The sequence below is a fragment of the Lissotriton helveticus genome, chromosome 2_1 (assembly GCF_964261635.1).
Source record: "Lissotriton helveticus chromosome 2_1, aLisHel1.1, whole genome shotgun sequence".
In the NCBI taxonomy this organism is placed as follows: Eukaryota; Metazoa; Chordata; class Amphibia; order Caudata; family Salamandridae; genus Lissotriton; species Lissotriton helveticus.
The window spans coordinates 401,038,540-401,065,861 of record NC_136059.1 but is presented as its reverse complement, the minus strand read 5'-3'; positions in this window follow the sequence as shown (position 1 = coordinate 401,065,861).

The following is a 27,322-nucleotide window of genomic DNA, read 5'->3' as shown; positions in this document are numbered from 1 at the left end:
TGGCTTGGCCCGAAGAAAAAAGAATGTCTCTTTTTTTATCAAGGGCTAAGAGACGGACTAAAGGATATTATAGCGCAAATTGATCCACAACCTGTCACCTGTACCGATATGATAAATTTGACGCTGCAATTGGATGGTAGACTAGCAGAAAGAGGGGGTGATAGGAAACGTTGGGACAAGGTCTCTTTCTGTTCTGAGGTTAACCCTCGTAGAGCCCTACCCTCGTCAGAGTCAGGCACCGAACCCATGGAAATTGGTGCAGTAAGAACGCCTCTATCCAGAGAGGAGAAAGAGAGCCACTGAGCATTGGGGTTATGTATGTACTGTGGGAAGAAGGGGCATTATGTAAAAGAGTGCCCCACCAAACCAAAGACCTCGGGATATGGAATCGGAGTAAAAAGTTAGCAGTCTCTGTCCTAGGTACACCCGAGAGTAAGACCGAGACACTTCAGGAAAGGGTAAAAGAGATACAGCCTTTGAAGGTTCCTTCCTTAACCATTCTGACCTTGCAAGACACCGAGACACATATCATTATTCCCATGAGACTTGAAAGTCAGCTACAGGTCCATCAGGTCAGGGTTATGATCGATTCCGGGGCCACGGGTAATTTTATAGACAGTGGTTTGGTATCCACCTTATCCTTAGACAGAGTGCCTCGCGCCACTCAGGAAGAGGTATTAGCGGTAGATGGAAAACCATTTGTTAGAAAGGCGGTCCCTGGGGAGGCAAAAGATGTCTGACTGACCACCCCGAGACCCACCTCTCCTTATGGAATTGGCCGAGCGCCGTCGAGAGGCCTCCTGGATGGGGGTCCTCTCCTAGAATCGTCACAGCAGAGTAATCACACCACTACAAAGGGACACCACACAAGAGGGTAACTTCTTAGAATCTTTATCAGCAATAACGATTGGTTCTTTCGGCAATATGTACAAACAGATCGAGGGATCCTTAGAGTCTCGGTAACTGGGGGAAAAGGGTAGCGGGACAGTCTTGGTACCAGTCTGGCACAGGGATACCCTACGCTCAGCTCTCAATCCTCGAGCTGGGGGGTTCCACGAGGTTGGGCCGCGGCAGCGCCAGCAGGCTTCGAAGATGGTTTCAGCAAGGTTGGGCCGCGGCAGCGCCAGCAGGACCCGAAGATGGTTTCAGCGAGGTTGGGCCGCGGCAGAGCCAGCAGGCTCTTAAGGTGGTTTCAGCGAGGTTGGGCCGTGGCAGCGCCAGCAGGACTCCAAAGGTGGTTTCAGCGAGGTTGGGCCGCGGCAGCGCCAGCAGGACTCCAAAGGTGGTTTTAGCGAGGTTGGGCCGCGGCAGCGGCAGCGCCAGCAGGCTCCAGAGGTTCAGGGTTCAAAGTAGCGAGTTCTTCTCAGGGTCAGCCGCGACAGCGTCAGCAGGGCTCTCGACTCCAGGATACAACTGCCGACCCATTCCAGAGCTGCCCCAGATATAGGTCTGGAGTCCTTTGATGTCCGGACCCTCGCGCCTGGGGGTCAGAGGGGCCGGGATGAGAGCGCCCAGACACCCAGCAGGGGGGTGGAGCCAGCGCCCAGGGAGGCCGGAGGGCGATCGAAACCAGGCATCCGGGGATGGCTGGGGGCCCAGCGAAACCCCCCTCCTCCTTGATCTGTCAAGTGGCCGCTTTACCACCTGGTTGGATCTTGGTGCCTCGATGTCGGGGCTTCGCGGGGGCTGTGGCCGAGGTCGGGCCGCGGTCACGTGGTCCGGACGTGGAGGGTCCAAGATGGAGTCGGGGCCTGAAATGGTGGCCCGGGATTGGGGTCGGATCCGCAGAGTGGGGCGAGTAGGGGTCGCCGGGCTCCTAAGGGGGAGAGCCGGGGGTCGCCAGGGGTGGCGGCTCTTGTGAAGGTTGGAGTGGATAGTTTTAGGCCGGGGGACTGGGGTCGATGCTGTCCAGGGCCCGCCATGCGGGAGGAGTGGGACCACGCCACGAGGCCGGGTCCAACACACGTCCCCCCCAGCTGAAGGCGGGGAGAGTCACCCATCTTCTTGGGGGTTCTCCTCGTCGAGGCGGAAGAAGCGGGACAGGCCGTCGGCGTTGGCGTGGTCGTGGCCGGGGCGATGTTCCACAGTGAAGTCCATCCCTTGGAGGGAGATGGACCATCGCAGCAACTTTGGGTTCTCCCCTCGCATTTGCATCAACCACCGCAAGGGTCGGTGGTCAGTCTGCACCCGGAAGTGGGTGCCGAAGAGAGAGGGTCGGAGTTTCTTGAGGGCCCACACCACGGCGAAGGCCTCTCGTTCAATGGTGCTCCAGCTTTGCTCTCGGGCCAGCAGACGTCGCCTGATGAAGGCTACAGGTTGATCAACTCCTTCGGCGTTGAGTTGGAAAAGGACCGCCCCGACACCGTGCTCCGAGGCATCTGTTTGGACCACGAATTCCCGGCTGTAGTCGGGGGCTTGGAGCACGGGGGCGGTACACATCGCTGTTTTCAGAGTCACAAAGGCGGCCTGACACTCGGGGGTCCAGTGCACCTTCTGGGGCTGCCTCTTGGAAGTGAGTTCGGTGAGGGGGCCAACAATGCTCCCATAGTCCTTCACGAAGCGCCGGTAATACCCAGTGAGCCCCAGGAAGGCTCTGACTGCTGTCTGGGTGACCGGGGGCTCCCAGGCCATGATGGCGTCGATCTTGGGTTGAAGGGGAGCCACATGGCCGCTCCCCACTTGGTGTCCCAGATAGGTCACGGAACCATGGCCTATCTGGCATTTGCTTGCTTTGATTGTCAGTCCGGCCCGTCGGAGGGCCGTCAGGACCTCCCAGAGGTGCTTGAGGTGCTCGGCCCAGTGAGGCTGTATACCGCAATATCGTCCAGGTATGCGGCATGAACCCTTCTAGCCCTGCCAATACCTTATTCACCAGCCTCTGGAAGGTTGCGGGGGCGTTCTTCATCCCAAAGGGCATCACCCTGAAGTGGTAGTGGCCATCTGGGGTCGAGAAAGCGGAGTGCTCTTGGGCGCCCGGAGAGAGTCCGATCTGCCAGTAGCCGGAGGTTAGGTCGAAGGTGCTCAGGTAGCGGGCCGCCCCCAGGCGGTCGATCAGTTCATCGGCCCGGGGAATGGGGTGTGCATCGGTCCGGGTGACGGCGTTCAATCCCCGGTAGTCGACACAAAATCGCAGTTCGGGAGTGGCGCCCGGGGCGGCGGCTTTTGGGACCAGGACGACTGGACTGGCCCATGGACTGTCGGAGGGTTCGACTACCCCCAGGGCCAGCATCTTGGAGACCTCCGATTGGATGCAGGTCCGAACTCGGTCGGGAACTCTGTAGGCCCGGTGTCGCACAGGCGGGCTGTCCCCGGTGTCGACATCGTGGACGCACCACTGGGTGACTCAGGGGGTGAGGGAAAATAAGTCTGCGAATTGACCCAACAATTTCCGGCAATCCTGGCGCTGTTCTGGGGTCAGGGCGGAGGAGAGGGTGACCCCCTCGACAGAGCCGTCTTTTTCGGAGGTGCTCAGGAGGTCCGGTAGGGGCTCGGAGTCGTCTTCGGCCCCACCATCGGTAGCCATCAGCAGGCTAAGCTCCGTTCGGACAAAGTGCGGTTTGAGCCGATTGGAGTGGAGGACCCGGAGGAGGTTCCTGGGGGACTCCATGTCCACCAGGTAAGTGACAGGGCTCTTGCGCTCCACCACCTTGAAGGGCCCCGTCCACTTGTCCTGGAGGGCACAGGGTTCGACCGGGGACATGACCCAGACCTGTTGGCCCGGCTCAAACTCAATGGAAGAGGCGTTTTGGTCATACCAGCGTTTCATCTCCTCTTGGCTGGCCTCGAGGTTGGCTTCTGCAAGTTCCCGGAACTTCTGAGTCTGATTTCGGAGGGTCAGGAGGTACCGGTAGACGTCGGGGGGAGCATCTTGGACTGCGACCTCCCAGCCTTCTTTGACTAGGCTGAGGGGACCCCGGACGGGGTGTCCGTACAATAGTTCGAAGGGGCTGAATCCCAGGGACTTCTGAGGGACCTCCCGATAGGCGAAGAGGAGGCAGGGCAGCAGTACGTCCCATTGGCGACGCAAGGGCTCTTCCAGGCCCATGATCATCCCTTTGAGAGTTCTATTGAAACGTTCCACCAACCCATTCCCTTGTGGGTGGTAGGGGGTCGTAAACTTATACGTGACCCCGCACTGGTGCCACAGGGATTTCATGTATCGGGAGATGAAGTTCTCTACCCCGGTCACTGACGACTTCTCGGGGGAAGCCCACTCGGGAGAAGATACCCAGCAGCGCCCGGCCCACCACGGGGGCCGTCAAAGTTCGGAGAGGGATGGCTTCGGGATAGCAGGTGGCATGGTCCACCAGGACGAGAATAAACCGGTGTCCTTGGGAGGTGCGGGGCTCCACAGGCCCCACAATGTCTATTCCCACCCGCTCGAAGGGGGTGCTGACGACTGGAAAGGGTTGGAGGGGGGCCTTGTGCTTCCCTCCACTCTTCCCGCTGGCTTGGCAGGTGGGGCAAGTCCGGCAGTGATTGTTCACATCATTTTTCATTTTTGGCCAGTAGAAATGGGTCACCAGGCGGCTGTATGTTTTGTCCTGCTCCAGGTGCCCGGCGAGGGGCACGTCGTGTGCCAGGTTCAGGAGGAAGTCTCGGAATCGGAGGGGGACCACCAGCACCCGGCTGGCCCCTAGTTCGGCAATCTTTTGCTCACTGTAGAGGAGATCGTGGTCCCAATAGACCCAGTGGGACCCCGAGGGGTCTCCGGCGGCTTGAGCGGCGGCTTGCTGTTGGATTCCCTCGAGGGAGGGACAGGTTTTCTGTTCTTGCCGGAACTGTTCTCGTGTGGGGCCACCTTCTTGGCGCCATTGGGCTAGTTCTGGGAGGTTGCCAAGCTCAGCAATTTCTTCACTGTTGGGCCCCAGTGGGTTGGGCTCTGGGTCGTTGTCTTCGGATACGGCGGGCGGCGGAGGTGCGGGCCACTCTGGGTCTACAGTCGGGGCGGCTTCCGTCGGGGTGGTGGCCCGGGCGGCCATGGATTGGGTGGTCGCGCAGGCCCACTCGGGAAGGCCTAGCATCCCCAGATGCTCTCTCCGTTCGACGCCGGCCCAGGGGGAACTTTCTAGGTCGTTCCCGAGGAGGCAGCCCATGGGGGCATCGTCCCGGACGGTCACTTTCAGCATGCCCGACACCCCTCCCCACTCGAAGGGGATACGGGCCATCTGGCACAGGCTCTCTGAATTGTCCGCCGACCGTACAGGGCACAGCACATTGGGCAGGATCTGGTCAGGGGTCACCAAGTGTCAACGGACGGCCGTCACGCTGGCTCCGGTGTCGCGGAGGGCTTCGGCCCGGTGCCCATTAATGGTGACCCACTGGCGGTACTTCTGAGTGTTGCCCGGGATCCGGGCCCGGGGGATCATGTCTCTTTCGCCTAGACATACCAGGGACATAGCGGCGGGCTCCCACTCGGCCTGGTAGGGGTCATAGTCCTCTTCTACGCCCCTTTCTTCTCCCAGGGCGGCGGCAGCGATCTGGCGGCTTGGAGGACCGGTGGTGCTGGGTCGTTGGTTCATCGGGCAGAGGGGGTCATTGGCATAATGACAGGGCCGCTGGCATCTGCGGCAGGTAATGTTTGGGCGGGGCCCCGGCTGTGCTGGGGGGGCCCCTCTTCTGGCCAAAGATGGTGTAGTGGAGGTCGGGGGCGGTCCCGCGGGGGAGTCGTGGTTCCTGTTCTGGCCCCACCCGCCGCCTCGCGGGCGGTGGTTCCCCGGGGAACCTCGGCCGTAGTCTCCCATCGGGCTCCGGGGAACCCGGGTGCTCACCCATCGATCGGCCTCGACGGCTAGTTTACGTGGCTCGGTCAATTTGCTGTTGAGGAGATGCTGCCGGAGTTCGATAAAACAGTTGTTGGAGAGGTGCTCCCATACAATGAGGTTGAACAGTTGCTCGTAGGTGGTGACCTGGCTACCTTTGATCCACCCCTCTAGGGCTCTACTATAGAAGTTCACATACTCCACCCATGTAGTACCGGGGAGTTTTTTACAGTCTCGGAATCGCTGCCGGTACATCTCGGGGGTGAGTCCTTAGCGAGTAAGGAGGGCGGCTTTCATGTGTTCATAAGAGGTCATCTCTGCTTCGGGGAGCTCTAGCAGGGCGTCTCTCCCTTCGTTGACGAACTTCCCCCACAAGCCGGCACCCCAGTCTTTCTGGGGTACTCGATGAGAGGCCATGGCTACCTCGTAGGCCTTAAACCATTGTTGGATGTCGTCGTTTTTATAATATTCCTTGACGACATCTTTGGGGATGTGGACCTTCGTGTCCGCAGGAGGAGGTGGGCTCCGGTTCCCGGAGGCGCTGGCCTCCCCAGTTTTGTCCTTGATTTCAAGTTCTTTTAAGCCACGCTCGTGCTCGAACGTGAGCTTCTTCTCCTCCAAGTCTCTCTGCCTTCGTTTCTCCTCTAGGTCTCCTTGCAGCCGTAGTTGCTTAAGGGCTATCTTTTTCTTGGCCAGCTGTAGTTCTCCGTCCAGACGGAGTCGAGCGAGCTCCAATTCGTTGAGCCGGCTCCTTTCTCGCTCTCGGGCGTCTTCGTGGGAGAGGCCCTGTTAGAAAGGCGAACCCGGGGGAGGCAGAAGGTGTCTGACTGACCACCCCTAGGTCTACCCCTCCTTCAGAGAAGGGACCGAGCGATGTCGAGGGGCCTCCGACGTGAGGGCCCTCTCCTAGAATCGTACAGCAGAGTAACCACACCCCTACAAATGTACACCACACGTAGATAGAGTTTTCAATCTTTATCTGGCAATAAGTATTGTTTCAATAGATACAGCAGATCCCGAGATCTGGAAAGTCTCGTGACAAAGGGCAAGGTAGCGGGACAGTCTTATAGATGGTCGGTTGCAAGGAGACTCTACGCACAGCTCTCAATCCTCGAGCTGGGGAGTTCCGGAAGGGTGGGCCGCGGCAGCGCCAGCAGGCTCCAAGATGGTTCAGCGAGTGTGGACCGCGGCATCGCCAGCAGGCTCCAAGATGGTTCAGCGAGTGTGGACCGCGGCAGCGCCAGCAGGTTCCAAGATGATTCAGCGAGTGTGGACCGCGGCAGCGCCAGCAGGTTCCAAGATGGTTCAGCGAGTGTGGACCGCGGCAGCGCCAGCAGGTTCCAAGATGGTTCAGCGAGTGTGGACCGCGGCAGCGCCAGCAGGTTCCGAGATGGTTCAGCGAATGTGGACCGCGGCAGCGCCAGCAGGCTCCAAGATGGTTACAGCGAAGATGGACCGCGGCAGCGCCAGCAGGCTCCAAGGTGGTTTACAGCGAAGATGGACCGCGGCAGCGCCAGCAGGTTCCAGGTAGAACAGCGAGGTGAGTTCGTCTCAGGGTCAGCCGCGACAGCGTCAGCAGGGCTTCTCGACTCCGGGATACAACTGCCGTCCTACTCCGGGGCTGGCCCAGATATAGGTCTGGAGTCCTTTGATGTCCAGACCCTCTCGCCTGGGGGTCAGAGGGGACGGGATGATGGTGTCCAGACACCCAGCAGGGGGTGGAGCCAGCGCTCAGGGAGGCCGGAGGCCGATCGAAACCAGGCATCCGGGGACGGTTGGTGAGCCATCGAAACTCCCCTCTCCTTGTCTCTGGTTGAGTGGCCACTCTACCCCCCGGAGGCTCTTGGTGCCTCGAAGGCGGGCTCGCTGGGGCCGTGGCCGCGGCTGGGCCGGGACCACGTGTCTGTGACGTGATGGGCCCAAGATGGCGTCGGGCCTGGAATGAGGGTCCGGGGTGGGCACCGGACCGGTAATGCTGGGGCGGCCCGAGTGTGCCGTGTCAGTGGTTGTGGGCCACCGGGTGGCGGATCTGGTGGTTTGTAGGTCGTGCAGAGGTGTGCCCGAGGCCGACCCGGGCTGGATGGAGGGCCGATGTCGTCCGGGGCCCGCCATGCGGGAGGGGTAGGACCACGCCACGAGGCCGGGTCCAACACACGTCCCCTCCAGCTGAAGGCAGGGGAGAGTCACCCATCTTCTTGGGGATTCTCCTCGCCAAGGCGGAAGAATCTGGAGAGGCCGTCAGCGTTGGCGTGGTCGTTGCCAGGGCGATGCTCCACGGTGAAGTTCATCCCTTGGAGGGAGATGGACCAATGTAGCAACTTCGGGTTCTCGCCCCGCATCTGCATCAACCACCGCAGGGGCCGGTGGTCGGTCTGTACTCGGAAGTGGGTGCCGAAGAGGTAGGGCCGGAGCTTCTTTAGGGCCCATACGACGGCGAATGCTTCCCTCTCGATGGTGCTCCATCGCTGTTCTCGGGCCAGCAGGCGCCGGCTGATGAAGGCCACAGGAAGGTCGACTCCGTCAGAGTTCATTTGGGAGAGTACGGCCCCAATGCCGTGTTCCGAGGCGTCAGTTTGGACGATGAACTCTCGGCTGTAGTAGGGGGCCTGGAGCACCGGGGCGGTGCACATGGCAGTCTTTAGTGTCTCAAAGGCTACTTGGCACTCGGGGATCCAGTGCACCTTCAGGGGTAGTCTCTTGGAGGTTAGTTCTGTGAGGGGCCCCACAATGCTCCCATAGTCCTTTATGAACCGCCGATAGTATCCAGTGAGCCCCAGGAAGGCTCGGACGGCGGTCTGGGTGACGGGGGGCTCCCAGGCCTGGATGGCGTCGATCTTGGGTTGAAGGGGAGCCACTTGGCCGCTCCCCACTTGGTGTCCCAGATAGGTCACGGACCCTTGACCGATCTGGCACTTGCTGGCTTTTATTGTTAGTCCGGCCCGTTGGAGGGCCGTCAGGACCTTCCAGAGGTGGGTCAGGTGCTCGTCCCAACAGAGGCTGTACACCGCAATATCGTCCAGATAGGCGGCACTGAACTCTTCCAGCCCTGCCAGCACCCGATTCACTAGTCTCTGGAAGGTGGCCGGAGCATTCTTCATGCCGAAGGGCATCACGTTGAAGTGGAAGTGGCCATCGGGGGTCGAGAAAGCGGATCGTTCTTGTACCCCTGGCGTTAGGCCGATTTGCCAGTATCCGGCCGTGAGGTAGAAGGTGCTGAGGTACCTGACGGCTCCCAGGCGATCGATCAGTTCATCCGCTCGGGGAATGGGATGGGCGTCGGTCCTGGTGACGGCATTCAGTCCCCGGTAGTCGATACAGAACCGCAGCTCCGGGGCACCCCGTGGGCGGCGGCCTTAGGGACCAGGACGACGGGACTGGCCCATGGACTGTCTGAGGGTTCGACTACCCCTAGGGCTAGCATCTTGGAAACTTCGGCTTGGATGCAGGCCCGGACTCGGTCGGGGACGCGGTAGGCTCGGTGCCGCACGGGCGGACTGTCCCCGGTGTCGACGTCGTGAACACACCACTGGGTGACTCCGGGGGTGAGGGAAAATAAGTTTGCAAATTGACCCAGCAGTTTCTGGCAGTCTTGGCGCTGTTTGGGTGTCAGCGCGGGAGAGAGGGAGACCCCCTCGACGGAGCCATCTTTCTCGGAGGTGCTCAGGAGGTCTGGTAGAGGCTCGGATTCGTCCTCTGCTCCCTCATCGGTAGCCAACAACAGGCTCAGTTCGGTGCGGACAAAGTGGGGCTTGAGCCGGTTGGCGTGTAGGACCCGGAGGGGGTTCCGGGGGGACTCCATGTCCACTAGGTAGGTGACGGGGCTCTTGCGCTCCACCACTTTGAAGGGCCCCGTCCATTTGTCCTGGAGGGCGCCGGGGTCGACCGGGGACATGACCCAGACCTGCTGGCCCGGCTCGAATTCAATGGACGAGGCATTTTCATCATACCAGCGCTTCATCTCCTCTTGACTGGCCTTCAGGTTGGTTTCGGCCAGTTCACGGAACTTCCGAGTCTGGTTGCGGAGAGTCAAGAGGTATTGGAAAACATCGGGCGGAGTATCGGAGGCGGCCAGCTCCCAGCCTTCCTTGACCAGGCTGAGGGGGCCTCGCACAGGGTGTCCATATAATAGTTCAAAGGGGCTGAACCCCAGGGACTTCTGGGGTACCTCCCGGTAGGCGAACAGGAGGCATGGCAGCAGAACGTCCCATTTGCGCCGGAGGGGCCCCTCTAGGCCCTTGATCATTCCTTTCAGGGTCCTATTAAATCGCTCCACTAGTCCATTCCCTTGAGGGTGATACGGGGTGGTGAACTTATACGCGACCGCGCACTGTTGCCACAGGGACCGCATATATTTCGATATAAAGTTTGTGCCCCGATCACTTACGACCTCTCGGGGGAAGCCGACTCTAGAGAAGATCCCCATTAGCGCCCGACCCACTACGGGGGCTGTGATAGTCCGGAGGGGGATAGCTTCTGGGTAGCGGGTGGCATGGTCCACCAGGACGAGGATGAAGCGGTGCCCCTGAGAGGTTGGAGGATCCAGGGGCCCCACGATGTCTATCCCTACTCGCTCGAAGGGAGTTGTCACCACGGGAAACGGTTGGAGTGGGGCCTTGATTTTCCCCCCACTCTTGCCGCTGGCTTGGCAAGTCGAACAGGTTCGGCAGTGGTTGTACACATCGCTGCGCATCTTCGGCCAATAAAAGTGAGTCACCAGGCGGCTGTAGGTTTTGTCCTGCCCCAGGTGCCCGGCGAGGGGCACATCATGTGCCAGGTTTAAGAGAAAGTCTCTGAAGTGGAGGAGGACGACTAGCACTCGGCCGGCCCCCAGCTCGGCGATCTTTTGTTCACTGTACAGGAGGTCCTGGTCCCAATAGATCCAGTGGGACCCCGAGGAGTCTCCTGTGGCTTGCGTGGCGGCTTGTTGTCGGAGTCCCTCAAGGGAAGGACATGTCTTTTGTTCCCAACGGAACTGCTCGCGGGTGGGGCCCCCTTCTTGGCGCCACTGGGCTAGTTCGGGAAGGGGCCCGAGCTTGGGAAGTTCTTCATGGCTGGGGCCCTGCGGCCCCAGTTCGGGTTCGGCTGTGGTAGTGGCGGGTGTTGGAGGTGCCGGCCATTCAGGTTCTTCGGGCAGATTGTCTTCCGTTGGGACGGCGTCCCGGGTGGACATGGAGCGGGTCGTTACGCAAACCCATTCAGGAAGGCCTAGCATCCCCAGATGCTCTCTTCGCTCGATCTGTGCCCAGGGGGAACTTTCCAGGTTGTTCCCTAGGAGGCAGTCCACCGGGGCATCGTCTCGGACGGTGACTTTCAGCATGCCGGACACTCCTCCCCACTCGAAGGGGATGCGAGCCATCTGGCACAGGCTCTCGGAATTGTCCGCTGACCGGACAGGGCACAGAACGTGGGGCAAGATTTGTTCTGGGGTCACCAGATGGCAGCGGACGGCGGTTATGCTGGCCCCCGTGTCACGGAGAGCCTCGGCCCGGCGTCCGTTGATGGTGACCCACTGGCGGTACTTCTGGGTGTTGATCGGAATCTGGTCTCGGGGGATCATGTCTTTGTCGCCCAGGGAGGCGAGGCACATGGCCGCGGACTCCCATTCTTCTGGTTCCATAGGGACCTCTTCTTCTTCATCCTTTTCTTCGCTCAGAGCGGCTGCAGTGATTTGTCGGCCGGGGGGCCCGGTGGTGCCGGGCCGCTGGTTCATGGGGCAGAGAGGATCATTGGCATAGTGACCCAGCCGCTGGCATCTGTGGCACGTAACGTTGGGGCGTGGCCCCGGTCGGGCTGGATGGGCCCCCCTCGGGCTGGAGGCTGGTGTAGAGGAGGCGGGCGAAGACCCCGGCGGGAGGTCTCGGCCTCGGCTGATGCCAGACCCGCCGCCTCGCGGCCGGTGGTTCCCCGGGGACCCTTGTCCGTATTCTCCTGTGGTGTTCCGGTGGACGCGGTTGCTCGCCCACCGATCTGCTTCGACCGCTAGCTTTCGCGGCTCGGTCAACTTGCTGTCGAGGAGGTGCTGTCGTAGTTCAATGAAGCAGTTGTTGGAGAGGTGCTCCCATAGCATAAGGTCGACCAACTGCTGGTAGATAGTGACCTGACTACCTTTGACCCACCCCTCGAAGGCTCAGCTAAAAAAGTTCACATATTCCACCCAAGTGGTACCGGGGATTTTTTTACAGTCTCTGAACCTCTGCCGGTACATTTCGGGGGTGAGTCCATAGCGCGTGAGTAGGGCCGTTTTCATGTGTTCATAGGAGGTCATTTCGGTGTCGGAGTTCCAGCAGGGCGTCCCTCCCTTCGTTGACGAACTTTCCCCACAGGCCGGCGCCCCAATCCTTCAGGGGCACCCGATGGGCGGTCATGGCCACCTCGTAGGCTTTGAACCATTGCTGGATATCATCGTTCTTGTAGTATTCTTTGACTACATCTTTCGGTAGGTGAACCTTGGTGTCCACGGGAGGGGCCGAGGTCTTGGCCCCGGCCGTGCTATCTTCGTTGATCTTGGCTTTGATTTCTAGTTCTCTCAGGCCTCGTTCGTGTTCATATGCTAGTCGTTTTTCTTCGAGGTCACGTTGTCTCCGTTTCTCTTCTAGATCCCCCTCCAGCCGTAGTTGCTCGAGGGCTATCTTTTTCTCCGCTAGCTGGAGTTCTCCGTCTAGCCGGAGTCGTGCAAGCTCCAATTCGTGTAGCCGGTTGCGCTCTCGTTCTCGAGCGTCTTCATAGATGAGGTCCGCGTTTAGTGTTGCGGTTCTTTCCCCTGTCGGGGGTGCGCTGGTTTCCTGTTGCCCGTTCAGGCTATTCTCCTCTTGGGGTGGTCTGTCTCGGATTTCCACCCAGGCTTGTAGGGCCGATTTGAAGTCCTCTTTTGTGCTCAGGCCAGTGGTAGCGATTCCCATGTCTTTACAGAATTGTTTTAGTTCTTTGTGGCTGTATTCTTCTATCTTCTCTTTCTGGAATTCGGCAGGTAGGTTGGTTCCTTGGGTCGTCATGGTCTCTGTGTGTTTTTCCATCGTAGCAGGTAGATCACTCTCTGTACGATTTTGCGTTGGCTCGGATTGCAGCGCCTGCCACCAATGTTAGAAAGGCGAACCCGGGGGAGGCAGAAGGTGTCTGACTGACCACCCCTAGGTCTACCCCTCCTTCAGAGAAGGGACCGAGCGATGTCGAGGGGCCTCCGACGTGAGGGCCCTCTCCTAGAATCATACAGCAGAGTAACCACACCCCTACAAATGTACACCACACGTAGATAGAGTTTTCAATCTTTATCTGGCAATAAGTATCGTTTCAATAGATACAGCAGATCCCGAGATCTGGAAAGTCTCGTGACAAAGGGCAAGGTAGCGGGACAGTCTTATAGATGGTCGGTTGCAAGGAGACTCTACGCACAGCTCTCAATCCTCGAGCTGGGGAGTTCCGGAAGGGTGGGCTGCGGCAGCGCCAGCAGGCTCCAAGATGGTTCAGCGAGTGTGGACCGCGGCAGCGCCAGCAGGCTCCAAGATGGTTCAGCGAGTGTGGACCGCGGCAGCGCCAGCAGGTTCCAAGATGATTCAGCGAGTGTGGACCGCGGCAGCGCCAGCAGGTTCCAAGATGGTTCAGCGAGTGTGGACCGCGGCAGCGCCAGCAGGTTCCAAGATGGTTCAGCGAGTGTGGACCGCGGCAGCGCCAGCAGGTTCCGAGATGGTTCAGCGAATGTGGACCGCGGCAGCGCCAGCAGGCTCCAAGATGGTTACAGCGAAGATGGACCGCGGCAGCGCCAGCAGGCTCCAAGGTGGTTTACAGCGAAGATGGACCGCGGCAGCGCCAGCAGGTTCCAGGTAGAACAGCGAGGTGAGTTTGTCTCAGGGTCAGCCGCGACAGCGTCAGCAGGGCTTCTCGACTCCGGGATACAACTGCCGTCCTACTCCGGGGCTGGCCCAGATATAGGTCTGGAGTCCTTTGATGTCCGGACCCTCTCGCCTGGGGGTCAGAGGGGCCGGGATGATGGTGTCCAGACACCCAGCAGGGGGTGGAGCCAGCGCTCAGGGAGGCCGGAGGCCGATCGAAACCAGGCATCCGGGGACGGTTGGTGAGCCATCGAAACTCCCCTCTCCTTCTCTCTGGTTGAGTGGCCACTCTAACCCCCGGAGGCTCTTGGTGCCTCGATGGCGGGCTCGCTGGGGCCGTGGCCGCGGCTGGGCCGGGACCACGTGTCTGTGACGTGATGGGCCCAAGATGGCGTCGGGCCTGGAATGAGGGTCCGGGGTGGGCACCGGACCGGTAATGCTGGGACGGCCCGAGTGTGCCGTGTCAGTGGTTGTGGGCCGCCGGGTGGCGGATCTGGTGGTTTGTAGGTTGTGCAGAGGTGTGTCCGAGGCCGACCCGGGCTGGATGGAGGGCCGATGTCGTCCGGGGCCCGCCATGCGGGAGGGGTAGGACCACGCCACGAGGCCGGGTCCAACAGGCCAGTGTCTATGTTTGTAGGTCTTTCCCCCGCTGGGGTTGCGTCGGTCTCCGGGTGCATGTTCGGAACTGTGTTGTCTTCGCTCTGGGGTGGCGTTGCTCCTGCCTCCACCCACGTTTGTAGGGCCTACTTGAAATCCTCCTTGGTGCTTAGTCCAGTGGTAGCGATGCCCAGGTTCTTGCAGAATTGTTTAAATTCTTTGTGGTTATATTCTTCCAACCGTTCCTTCTGGAACTCTGCGGTCGGTCTGGTTTCTTTGGTCGTCATGGTTGCGGTGTGTTTCTGTCAGTAGTGGGTGAGTCACTCTCTGTACGATTTGCGTCGGCTCGGATCCCACCGCCTGCCACCAATGTTAGAAAGGCGGTCCCTGGGGAGGCAGAAGATGTCTGACTGACCACCCCGAGACCCACCTCTCCTTATGGAATTGGCCGAGCGCCGTCGAGAGGCCTCCTGGATGGGGGTCCTCTCCTAGAATCGTCACAGCAGAGCAATCACACCACTACAAAGGGACACCACACAAGAGGGTAACTTCTTAGAATCTTTATCAGCAATAACGATTGGTTCTTTCGGCAATATGTACAAACGGATCGAGGGATCCTTAGAGTCTCGGTAACTGGGGGAAAAGGGTAGCGGGACAGTCTTGGTACCAGTCTGGCACAGGGATACCCTACGCTCAGCTCTCAATCCTCGAGCTGGGGGGTTCCGCGAGGTCGGGCCGCGGCAGCGCCATCAGGCTCCGGAGATGGTTTCAGCGAGGTTGGGCCACGGCAGCGCCATCAGGACCCGAAGATGGTTTCAGCGAGGTTGGGCCGCGGCAGCGCCAGCAGGCTCCTAAGGTGGTTTCAGCGAGGTTGGGCCGCGGCAGCGCCAGCAGGACTCCAAAGGTGGTTTCAGCGAGGTTGGGCCGCGGCAGCGCCAGCAGGCTCCGGAGGTTCAGGGTTCAAAGTAGCGAGTTCTTCTCAGGGTCAGCCGTGTCAGCGTCAGCAGGGCTCTTGACTCCAGGATACAACTGCCGACCCATTCCAGAGCTGCCCCAGATATAGGTCTGAGTCCTTTGATGTCCGGACCCTCGCGCCTGGGGGTCAGAGGGGCCGGGATGAGAGCGCCCAGACACCCAGCAGGGGGTGGAGCCAGCGCCCAGGGAGGCCAGAGGGCGATCGAAACCAGGCTTCCGGGGACGGCTGGGGGCCCAGCGAAACCCCCCTCCTCCTTGATCTGTCAAGTGGCTGCTTTACCACCTGGTTGGATCTTGGTGCCTCAATGTCGGGGCTTCGCGGGGGCTGTGGCCGAGGTCGGGCCGCGGTCACGTGGTCCGGACGTGGAGGGTCCAAGATGGAGTCGGGGCCTGAAATGGTGGCCTGGGATTGGGGTCGGATCCGCAGAGTAGGGCGAGTAGGGGTCGCCGGGCTCCTAAGGGGGAGAGCCGGGGGTCGCCAGGGGTGGCGGCTCTCGTGAAGGTTGGAGGGGATAGTTTTAGGCCGGGGGACAGGGGTCGATGCTGTCCAGGGCCCGCCATGCGGGAGGAGTGGGACCACGCCACGAGGCCGGGTCCAACACCATTGAAATCCAGTCTTATTACAGAACAGACTGATTTAGTGGTACTGTCTGTTGAAGTGCCTGAGGGTAGACATAGAGAAGAATTGTCATTGAATATCATAGTACCCCTCAGTATGAGGTCATTTTGGGAATGCCTTGGTTAAGCCATCACAACCCTATGATAGATTGGAAGGCCAAACAGATACAGTTCATGTCTGATGAATGCAAGGAGCACCTGGAAGCTCACAAAGCATATCATACAGCAGCTTTATTGTTTCCAGTGGTAGTGGCTACTGCAGCTGAGAAAATGGTTACTTTACCTTCTGAATACCTGTGTTACAAGGATGTGTTTAGCGAAAGCAAGGCAGAACAGTTACCACCACATAGGATGTATGACTGTCGAATAGACCTAGTGGAGGGTGCCACCATTCCATCATGTTGTGTATATGCCTTATCAGTCCCAGAGACCAAACATCTGAAGGAATATCTGGATCACTATGTGGAGATTGGGTTCATTAGACCATCCAGATCTCTTGCTGCCTCTCCTTTGTTTTTTATCAAGAAAGCGAATGGTGATCTGAGAGCATGTGTGGACTACCGCATGTTGAATAAGAATACTGTACGAAACAGGTATCCCTTACCACTCATATCAGTCCTCCTGGATCAAGTGCGGGATGCCAAAATTTACACCAGATTGGATCTCCGTGGCGCGTACCATTTGGTGCGCGTTCGGGAGGGGGATGAGTGGAAAACTGCCTTCAAGACGCGTTATGGGTTGTATGAGTATACTGTCATGCCGTTCGGGCTATGTAACGCCCCAGCGGCATTTCAATACTTCCTAAACGACGTCTTGAAGGAGTTTGTGGACATCTGTGCTGTAGTATACATAGATGATATCTTAATATACTCAGAAAAGACCGAAATACACAGACAGCATGTGTCTAATGTTTTACAGAAATTGAGAGAACATAAACTTTACTGTAAGTTGAGCAAGTGTGAATTCAGCGTGCCTAAGGTGGAATTCTTGGGGGTTATGCTTTGCCCTACAGGTTTACAAATGTCCGACAGAAAGATGCAGGCCGTACAAGAGTGGCCTATCCCCTCCTGTGTGAAAGATGTTCAGAGTTTCCTGGGGTTCGCAAATTATTATCACAGATTTATACTACAGTTCTCCCAGGTGGCGGTGCCATTGTCAAGATTGCTTAGGAAAGGGGTGTCTTTTATTTGGACTAGTGAGGCCGCAGAAGCTTTTAGGAAACTGAAGGAGGCTTTTACTACAGCTCCAATACTAGCTCATCCCAAACCCAAAAACCCTTACATTGTGGAAGCCGATGCCTCTGATGAAGCGATAGGGGCTATTCTGTCGCAGAGAAACCAGATCACAGGGCAAATGCATCCGGTAGCGTATCTGTCCAAGAAACTGAGCATGGCAGAAAAGAACTATACGATTGCTGAAAAAGAGCTGTTAGCAATAAAAAGGGCTTTTCAAGAGTGGCAACAATATTTGTGGGGAGCAGCCTTCCCGATAACAGTATTTACTGACCATAGGAACCTCCAATTTATGAAGACGGCAAGAAACCTCACTCAGAGACAAATGAGGTGGATGCTTTTCTTTTCGGAGTATGACTTTGTGATCACTTTTAGACCTGAGGCGGACAACCGGAAAGCAGACTCGTTGTCCAGACAGGACCATGCAGACAAGGCCAATAACAAGGAGGTATTGGAGGCGATAGTGGATCCTGTAAAAGTGATTTGTGTGATTCAGGCAGACAGTTTTTTGGACATGATTCGTCAATCAAAAGACCATGATGCATGGGTGGTGTGGGCCAGAAGAGGTAAAGGTCGAGTATTAAAGCAAGGGCTGCCTTTCCACAATAACAAACTGTTTTTACCCACTAAGGCATTGCAGAAAAAGGCTTTTGAGTGGTGTCACAATTCCCCTCAAGCAGGTCACCAAGGTGTGAGCAAGACTGTCCAATTATTGCAACGTCACTTTTGGTGGGAGACCGACAAAGATGACGTCTCCAACTGGGTAAAGCAGTGTGAAGACTGTGCTCGTGCAAAAAACGAGACGGGAAAGAAGAAAGGACTGTTGATGCCTTTGCCCACACCTAAAAGACCATGGCAAGCCATTAGCATAGATTTCATTACAGGTCTGCCACCGGATCAGGGCAAGACAGCCATATTGGTGGTTGTTGATAGCCTCACAAAAATGGGGCATTTCATTCCTTGTGTAAATCTCCCCACTGCTGGACAAACTGTACAATTACTGTTGAGTAACGTTATACGTTTACATGGGGTGCCAGAGGTCATTGTGTCTGACAGGGGCCCACAATTCATCGCCAGGTTCTGGAAAGTATGGTGTCAGGCGATGCACATCCAACCCTCTCTCTCCACCAGTTTCCACCCACAGACGGATGGGCAAACAGAAAGACTCAATCAAAAACTGAAGAAATACCTTCGGTGTTATGCAGCGGATGCTCATGTATCGTGGGTCTCTTTGTTGTGGATGGCTGAGGTAGCTTATAACAATGCCTAGCATAGTTCAGTAGGGGTGTCTCCTTTTTGTGCCACCTATGGGTTTGATGCCCGGATACTTCCTGTCAGCATCCCGGAGGGGGTGGCTGCTCAACCTACTGGGACAAATGCAGAAAATGCAAGCGGTACATAGGAAGGTCAAAGTACATCTACAGAAAGCAAAGCTGGAGTACAAGAGATGGGAGGATAAACATCGGAGAGTGGGCCCGGTATATCAAGTGGGTGAAAAAGTATGGCTGTCCACCAGGAATATCAGGTTCAAGTTGCGAAGTATCTTTCATCCTAGATATATCGGGCCTTATGTCATCCTGAAAAGCATTTTTCCTGTGGCTTTCAAACTAAAATTGCCTGGTACTCTTAGGATACATCCTGTGTTCCATTGCAGCCTGCTGATACCTGCCTTCTCTGCTAGGAGACGTGCACCTCCTCCGGTGTTCTGTGATGGGGGTTTTGAGTATGTGGTGCGGAGCATAAAGGACTCCAAGTGGAGGAGGGGTGTGTTGTGGTATTTGGTTTCCTGGAAGGGTTACTTGGCGGAGGATGATTCCTGGGAACCTGTGCATAACATCCATGCCGCTGTTGCCATCCTTTTCTTTCATCGTAGATTCCCTATGCGGCCTGGTCCTAGGAGGCGCTAGGTGGGAGGACGTACTGTCAGGGTTCAGGTACTGCGCCTACAATGCTGTGTGTACTGGCTCATGGGTTCACGCACTATGTAGGGGAAAAGACCAGTAAAAACTACATCACCCAGACTCCTCGGAGGAGGGGAGGTATTAACTGTAATCACGACACACTTCCTGTTGCGTGTAATTCTCAGAATCCTTGTTCCCTGCCTGCTGGTAGGGGAGCTCACTGCACGTGGCCCTTTGACTCCTGGCTTCGAAGGAAATGAAGCCGATGTTTCATATTCCCGACTCGAGGTAGGACCGGTGTTGTCGCTATCTGGGTCATCAGACGGAGCGCGTTGCCTTCCGCCGCGCTGCCCTTCGGAGATGAGCATTTTTCTTTGTTTTGACTATAGAAGCGGAGCGCGGTAGTGCAAGCTACGCGTTACCGTTTTCAGCCTCGGTTTAGAAGTGGGCTCGTACTTCTAAGGGGCATTTGGTGATTTACTTTACCGGACAATTTTCAGTGCAGGCGGTTTACCAGCGGAGCACAGTAGTGGTCACAACTACGTGCTACCGTGAGGGCCATTCTTTTGCACACTATCACGGTGACTAAGGGAGCAGAGTACTTGTACCGGGTATTCCAATAACCGTGTTTATTACCACAGGATCATTTGCTGTTTATTTTAAGAGTACTTTGATTGTGAACATGAACAGAGCGGAGTGTTGTGGTTCTTGCTTCCTACACACTACCGTATCTGTAAGGCCAAAGTGCTATTAGTTACTTTTCTTTCCACGCCTCTAAAAGGATTACCTTGCTTTTTATTTCATTTGGTGATGCTACTATCAGACCCCGGTTATGCAACGCAATCCTCACACTCTTGTCATGGTAGGCTGGAGGGGTGTTATTGATATTACACAGGTGTAGGTCATATGTATTTCTGTGTGAATCCTGAGTATTGTTTATGTTCCATTTAGGCACAACTCAGTCAAGGCTGGTGGTGAATGAGGAGGATCTCAACAGAAGTTTGTTTCCTTTGTTGAGCAGGTATAAATGAGCATCTAGTGAGACCATTCGAGAGTAGCCTGATATGATATGTTCTGATTCTAAGTGTGTGCTTTGTCGTTACAAGTTTTCTCCTTTTCCCTGCTGTCCCTTCCCTTCCCTTCCTATTTTATTTTTCCCTCGCCTAATGGCTCAAATACTCTGTGTAATTACAACTAGAGTGTTTGTGACGTTGGGAGGTGGATCATTATATACTACAACCGGATTCTGTGGAGCCAAATCGGACAAATACTCATCTTGCTATTCTTTTTCTTTTTTCTCTGTGTCCCATTTAATATTGCTTGTCAAGCTCTGTATATCCTCATGGGATCAGTCAACACAATTATGGAGTAAGATGGATTATTTTTGGGTAAGGATACTATCTTTCCTTCCCCTTTTTAGGTCTTGCCTGAGCGAGCGCATGCACTGCTCTGGCGAGACATTTAGTGGCTGCTTAGAAAAGTGCTACTTTGCAGGCCACCAGCTTGCTATCACGCGCACAAGCGCGCGGGTGATGTGCACAGCTGCCATTTGGCTTCTTTCATTGTGTGTGTGAAGGTCCTCCCTTAACCAACGTTCACAGTGTTTATTTCTGATTGCAGCGGTTTCTTCATGTCAGTTGCACCATTCAGGCAGTCCTTACGTTGGCGCTTGCATGACGACATGATGAGGAAGCTGAAAACTTTTGGCACATTCTCTTTAAAAGCACAGCATGTTGGCGACTGGTTAGTCGATTACACCTATGTAGCGCTTTAGATCTCAAAGCGCTATGGTGGGTGCAGCAGTTATAACTCATGAAATATGGGGTGCAACTCACAAGGAGGGGGCAGGTTTGAGTGTACATTGGCTGCAATCGAACTCTTAAGATGATAGGCTGTGTGTATCTATTATCAACAATCAGTCTTCGCTAAGTGATCTTGTTTTGTTGTTGAGTCAGTGCTTTGCTGCACCCTTTTGACTTACAACTGCTTTCTCTTTCCCCAAACTCGATGTTTGTGTTCCTTTATTTTAGGATGCTTTTAGTATTACTGTCAAACACACAACCACAACCACACACAACCACACGCACAACCACAACCATACGCACAACCACACATACAACCACACACACACACAACCACACACAACCACGCACAACCACACACACACAACCACACACAAACACACACACACAACCACACACACACAACCATACACACAACCACACACACAACCACACACACAACCACAAATACAACCACACACACAACCACACACAAACACACACAACCACACCCACACAACCACAACCACACACAACCACACAACCACACACACAACCAAACACACACATACCACACACACACAACCACACACACAACCATACACTCAACCAGACACACACAACCACACACACACACATTCACAACCACACACACAAAACCACACACACAAACAACCACACACAACCAAACACAACCAGCCAACCACCCAACCACACATACAACCACACACACACACAACCACACACACACACAACCACACACAAACACACACACACATCCACACACACACTACATACACACAACCACACACACAACCACACACACAACCACAAATACAACCACACACACACACAACCACACACACACACAAACACACACACACAACCACACCCACAAAACCACAACCACACCAAACCACACAACCACACACAACCAAACACACACCTACCACACACACACAACCACACACACAACCATACACTCAACCAGACACACAGAACCACACACACAACCACACACACACACACTCACAACCACACACACACAACCACACACACAAACAACCACACACAACCAAACACAACCAGCCAACCACCCAACCACACACAAAACCACTCCCACTACCACACACACAACCACACACAACCACACCCAACAACACACACACAACTACACACACAACCACACATGCAACACACACACAAAACCACAACCACACACACACAACCACACACACAACCACACGCACAACCACAACCATACGCACAACCACACATACAACCACACACACACACAACCACGCACAACCACACACACACAACCACACACAAACACACGCACACAACCACACACACACACAACCATACACACAACCACACACACAACCACACACACAACCACAAATGCAACCACACACACAACCACACACACACACAAACACACACACACACAACCACACCCACACAACCACAACCACACCCAACCACACAACCACACACACAACCACACACAACCAAACACACACATACCACACACACACAACCACACACACAACCATACACTCAACCAGACACACACAACCACACACACACACACACACTCACAACCACACACACACAACCACACACACAAACAACCACACACAACCAAACACAACCAGCCAACCACCCAACCACACATACAACCACACACACACACAACCACACACAACCACGCACAACCACACACACACACACAACCACACACAAACACACACACACAACCACACACACACACACAACCATACACACAACCACACACACAACCACACACACAACCACAAATACAACCACACACACACAACCACACCCACACAACCACAACCACACCAAACCACACAACCACACACACAACCACACACAACCAAACACACACATACCACACATACACAACCACACACACAACCATACACTCAACCAGACACACAGAACCACACACACACACACTCACAACCACACACACACAAAAACAACCACACACAACCAAACACAACCAGCCAACCACCCAACCACACACAAAACCACTCCCACTACCACACACACAACCACACACAACCACACCCAACAACACACACACAACCACACATGCAACACACACACAAAACCACAACCACACACAACCACACACACACAAACACACACACACAAACACACACACAACCCCAACCAAACACACAACCACAAACACACCCACACACACAACCACACACACACAACCACACACACAACCACACATACATCAACACACAACCACACACACAGCCACACACACAACCACACACACACAACCACAACCACACACACTACAACCACACACACAACCACACGCCCAACCACGCATACAGAACCACAACCACACGTACACAAACACAACCACACATACAACCACACACACAACCACAACACACACAACCATACACACAACCACACACACAACCACACACAACCACAAATACAACCACACACAACCACACACACACACAAACACACCCACACAACCACAACCACACCTAACCACACAACCACACACAACCAAACACATTCATACCACACAAACACAACCACACACACAACTATACACTCAACCAGACACACACAACCACACACACACCACACACACTCACAACCACACACACACAACCACACACACAAACAACCACACACAACCAAACACAACCAGCCAACCACCCAACCACACACACACACAACCACACACAACCACGCACAACCACACACACAACCACACAACCACACACAACCACACACACACAACCACACACACACACAACCACACACACACACAACCACACCCACACAACCACAACCACACACAACCACGCACAACCACACACACACAACCACACACAAACACACACACACAACCACACACACACAACCATACACACAACCATACACACAACCCCACACACAACCACAAATACAACCACACACACAACCACACACAAACACACACACACACAACCACACCCACACAACCACAACCACACCCAACCACACAACCACACACACAACCACACACAACCAAACACACACATACCACACACAACCACACACACAACCATACACTCAACCAGACACACACAACCACACACACAACCACACACACACACTCACAACCACACACACACAACCACACACACAACCAACCACACACAACCAAACACAACCAGCCAACCACCCAACCACACATACAACCACACACACACACAACCACACACAACCACGCACAACCACAGACACAAACAACCACACACAAACTCACACACACAACCACACACACACAACCATACACACAACCACACACACAACCACACACACAACCACAAATACAACCACACACACACAAACACACACACACACAACCACACCCACACAACCACAACCACACCAAACCACACAACCACACACACAACCACACACAACCAAACACACACATACCACACATACACAACCACACACACAACCATACACTCAACCAGACACACAGAACCACGCACACAACCACACACACACACTCACAACCACACACACACAAAAACAACCACACACAACCAAACACAACCAGCCAACCACCCAACCACACACAAAACCACTCCCACTACCACACACACAACCACACACAACCACACCCAACAACACACACACAACTACACACACAACCACACATGCAACACACACACAAAGCCACAACCACACACAACCACACACACACACAAACACACACACACAAACACACACACACAACCCCAACCAAACACACAACCACAAACACACCCACACACACAACCACACACACACAACCACACACACAACCACACATAAACCAACACACAACCACACACACAACCACAACCACACACACTACAGCCACACACACAACCACACACAACCACACGCCCAACCACACATACAGAACCACAACCACATACACAAACACAACCACACATACAACCACACACACAACCACAACACACACAACCATACACACAACCACACACAACCACAAATACAACCACACACACACACAAACACACAACCACACCCACACAACCACAACCACACCCAACCACACAACCACACACAACCAAACAGATTCATACCACACAAACACAACCACACACACAGCCATACACTCAACCAGACACACACAACCACACACACACCACACACACACACTCATAACCACACACACACAACCACACACACAAACAACCACACACAACCAAACACAACCAGCCAACCACCCAACCACACATACAACCACACACACACACCCACACACAACCACGCACAACCACACACACAACCACACACCCACAACCACACACAAACACACACACACAACCACACACACAACCACACACACAACCACCACACACACACAACCACACACACACACAACCACACACACACAACCACACCCACACAACCACAACCACACCAAACCACACAACCACACACACAACCACACACACAACCACACACAACCAAACACACACATACCACACACACAACCACACACAAAACCATACACTCAACCAGACACACACAACCACACACACAACCACACACACACACACACTCACAACCACACACACACAACCACACACACAAACAACCACACACAACCAAACACAACCAGCCAACCACCCAACCACACACACAACCACACCCAACAACACACACACAACTACACACACAACCACACACGCAACACACACACAAAACCACAACCACACACACACAATCACACACAACCACACACACACAAACACACACACACAACCCCAACCACACACATAACCACAAACACACCCACACACACAACCACACACACAACCACACCCACACAACCACACCCAACTACCCAAACACACCCACACCCACAAGCACACACACAACCACACATACACCAATACACAACCACACACACAACCACACACACAACCACACACACACAACCACACACACAACCACACACAACCACACACCCAACCACACACAGAACCACAACCACATACACAAACACAACCACACATACAACCACACACACAACCACAACACACAAACACACACACAACCACACACACAACCACAACCACACACACACAAGCATACACACACAACCACACACCCAACCACACACACACAACCACAAGCACAACCACACACATAACCACACATACACCAACACACAACCACACACAGCCACACCCAACCACACACACAACCACACCCACCCAACCACAACCACACACACAACCACATATACAACCACACACAACCACACACCCAACCACACACACAGAACCACAACCACATACACAAACACCACACATACAACCACACACACAACCACAACACACACACACAAACACACCCACACAACCAGAACCACACACACACAACCACACCCACAACCACACACACACACACACAAGCATACCCGCCCAACCACACACCCAACCACACACACACAACCACAAGCACAACCACACACATAACCACACACAACCACACAACCACAACCACACACACAACCACACACACAACCACACACACACAACCACATACACACAACCACAACCACACACACAACCACACACATACAACCCAACCACACACACAAACACAACACACACACAACCACACACAACCACACACACACACACACACACAACCACACACCCAACCACACACACCAACCACAACCACACACACAACACACACAAACAACCACACACACACACACACAACCACACACAAAACCACATACACAACCACAACCACACACACAACCACACACACCACACATACAACCACACACACAACACACACACACAACTACAGCCCCACACACAACCACACACAACCACAACCACACACACAAACACACACTCAACCATAACCACACACTACCACACATACAACCACACACACACACAACCACACACACACACCACACCACACTCACACACACAACCACACGCACACACACATACACAACCACACACACAGCCACAACCACACACACCACACATACAACCACACACACAACCATGCATGCAACCACACACACGACCACAACCACACACACAACCACACACACACAACCACACATACAACCTCAACCACACACACAACCACACATACAATCACACACACAACCACAGCCACACCACACACAACCACACACACAACCACAACCACACACACAACCACACAGAGAACCACACACACAACCATACACACACAACCACACATACACACACAACCACACACACAACCACACACAACCACACACACAACCACACACACACAACCACACCACACACAAACACACCCAACTACACATTCACACCCGCACCCACAATCACATCCGCACCCACAACCGCACCCACAACCACACACACACACATACACAACCACACACAACACCACACACACACACAACCACACACACAACCACACCAAGCATTGTCATGGCCAATAGGTCTCGCCTTTGGGACCTTGTAAGTGTTTAGCCACGCAACAGTTGTTGTGGTTGCACCAAGGATATTGTGCTGCATA